The sequence below is a fragment of the Ranitomeya variabilis genome, chromosome 2 (assembly GCF_051348905.1).
Source record: "Ranitomeya variabilis isolate aRanVar5 chromosome 2, aRanVar5.hap1, whole genome shotgun sequence".
Lineage (NCBI taxonomy): Eukaryota > Metazoa > Chordata > Amphibia > Anura > Dendrobatidae > Ranitomeya > Ranitomeya variabilis.
Window position 1 is genome coordinate 226,680,384 of NC_135233.1, and position 3,202 is coordinate 226,683,585.

A 3,202-nucleotide genomic window follows, 5' to 3' on the forward strand; every position below is an offset into this window, starting at 1 on the left:
TTGAAGTTGTCACAGGAGAAGGCTCAGCGCTTTGCCAACCGCCGCCGCGGTGTGGGTCCCCGACTACGCGTTGGGGATTTGGTATGGCTTTCTTCCCGCTTTGTTCCTATGAAGGTCTCCTCTCCCAAATTTAAACCTCGTTTTATTGGGCCTTACAAGATATTGGAAATCCTTAATCCTGTATCTTTTCGTCTGGATCTTCCTGTGTCGTTTGCTATTCACAATGTATTTCATAGGTCCTTGTTGCGGCGGTACATTGTGCCTGTAGTTCCTTCTGCTGAGCCTCCTGCTCCGGTGTTGGTTGAGGGCGAGTTGGAGTACGTGGTGGAGAAGATCTTGGATTCTCGCCTCTCCAGGCGGAGGCTTCAGTACCTGGTCAAGTGGAAGGGCTATGGTCAGGAGGATAATTCCTGGGTGGTCGCCTCTGATGTTCATGCGGCCGATTTAGTTCGTGCCTTTCATGCCGCTCATCCTGATCGCCCTGGTGGTCGTGGTGAGGGTTCGGTGACCCCTCACTAAGGGGGGGGTACTGTTGTGAATTTGCTTTTTGCTCCCTCTAGTGGTTACTAGTTTTTTGACTCTGGTTTTTCTGTCATTCCTTTTATCCGCACCTGGGTCGTTAGTTAGGGGTGTTGCTATATAAGCTCCCTGGACCTTCAGTTCAATGCCTGGCAATGTAGTTATCAGAGCTAGTCTGCTGTGCTCTTGTCTACTGATCCTGGTTCCAGTTATATCAGCTAAGTCTGCCTTTTGCTTTTTGCTATTTGTTTTGGTTTTGCATTTTTGTCCAGCTTGTTCCTAATCTATATCCTGACCTTTGCTGGAAGCTCGAGGGGGGCTGGTGTTCTCCCCCCGGACCGTTAGACGGTTCGGGGGTTCTTGAATTTCCAGTGTGGATTTTGATAGGGTTTTTGTTGACCATATAAGTTACCTTTCTTTATTCTGCTATCAGAAAGCGGGCCTCTCTGTGCTAAACCTGATTCATTTCTGTGTTTGTCATTTCCTCTTACCTCACCGTCATTATTTGTGGGGGGCTTCTATCCAGCTTTGGGGTCCCCTTCTCTGGAGGCAAGAAAGGTCTTTGTTTTCCTCTACTAGGGGTAGCTAGATTCTCCGGCTGGCGCGTGTCATCTAGAATCAACGTAGGAATGATCCCCGGCTACTTCTAGTGTTGGCGTTAGGAGTAGATATATGGTCAACCCAGTTACCACTGCCCTATGAGCTGGTTTTTTGTATTCTGCAGACTTCCACGTTCCTCTGAGACCCTCGCCATTGGGGTCATAACATTGGACCCCCACAAATGTAGCAAAATACCCTTTTAGATGGATTTATTTAGCTAACTAGATAAATGCATTATTGTCACGGATCCCTTCTCCGTGGTGTAACTAATTCGTCACGTGCCCGCTCTCAGCACATAACTTGGGGTTGTGCCTGCAAGGGTTAATCTATCTCCCCACTCTCAGTCCAGCATTCAACCTCTGTCCTATGCTGTAATGGGAACAAATCACACACCGACCCAGGCCACACACCCGCTCATACACGCTGCCACCATTCATCGAACACACGGGCGATGAGTTCCGGAAATATTAATACTAATAATGTCTACCACTCATAAGGCTTACACACCTTAGGCTATGGATTATTTTAGAACATTCAAGGTTCAACTTGTTAAAGTTTTATACTTTAATACAAAAAGGTTCAGTGCTTACAGTAAGAAAAGGTATAAAAATATGATAATAAAAAGACATACAACTTATGCAAAACAGTATAAAAATAAACGGGAGAAAACTTACAGAAGTCATCCAACTGGTAGTTTGCTTTCTGCTCCCTGAGGGGGGGGTGAATGGAGTTGGTGGAACACATCAGCGTCTCAGGCTGCCCTCACATGTGAACAAGTTGTTAGGTATACAGGTCTAATTTATAGCTTCGGTCTGGAGGTCAGGTTTCTGTTGTGAATTCGGTTTGTGGGCTCCCCCGGTGGTCTGTTATGGTAGTGTCTCTTATGTGCCTTCCTCCATCTCTGATTACCTGTCGCCACCCTCTAGGGGAGTTTCCTATTTAAGGCTGCTTGGCTGTTAGTCATATGCCGGCCAACAATGTGCTAGTAGCATTCTGTTGCATTCACCTGCTTCAAGTCCCAGTTCAGCTAAGTTGAATTTTGTTTCTTGTTTTGCTATTTTTGTCCAGCTATCTGCAATGTGACCTTTCAGTGCTGGAAGCTCTTGTGGACAGAAAATTACTACTCCAGTGGCATGAGTTGTCACTGGAGTTTAAAGTAGTTTCTGGATGGTGTTTTTGAATAGTGTTTTTAGGTTGACCGTGAAGTAACACTTTCCTGTCCTTCTGCTATCTAGTAAGCGGACCTCACTGTGCTAAATCTGCTGTTCATCCTACGTATGTCATTTCCTCTGAACTCACCGTCAATATCTGTGGGGGCCTACTATCATCTTTTGGGGTTCCTCACTGGAGGTAAGGCAGGCCTGTATATTCCTCTTATAGGGGTAGTTAGATCTCCGGCTGGCGCGTGGTGTCTAGGGCATCGTAGGTACATCCCCCGGCTACTGTAAGTGTTGGGTCAGGTTCAGGTCACGGTCGACCTTAGTTTCCATCACCCGAGAGCTAGTCCGTTTTGTATTTTTATTCCCCTGGTCATTGGGGTAACCATAACAGTTTGGCCGGCCGGTAAAAAATCTATGTGTTAAAATATGCACTAAAGCAGGAAGGAGGAGAAAAGGTTTTTTTTTTTCTGTGTTTGAAAGTGCACCTTAGTTTGCTCATTTGTATTCCTTGCTTAAACTGCAGTCTTCAGCCTTTTTTTTTCTCCTCTCCTCTTAACCTCTGAATGCTTGGGTTACACCCATTTGAATCATGGATTCACAGAGTTTAGTTGCAGGTTTGAATAACCTTGCGACAAAAGTACAGAACCTACAAGATTTTGTTATACGTGCTCCAATGTCTGAACCTAAGATTCCTCTGCCTGAATACTTTACCGGAGACAGATCCCGGTTTTTGAGTTTCAGGGAAAATTGCAAATTGTTTTTGTCTCTGAGATCTCACTCTGCTGGTGATCATACTCAACAAGTTAAAATTGTTATCTCTCTACTGCGCGGCGACCCACAAAGTTGGGCATTTGCATTATCGCCAGGGGATCCTGCGTTGTTAAATGTAGATGCGTTTTTTCAGGCTTTGGGGTTGCTTTATG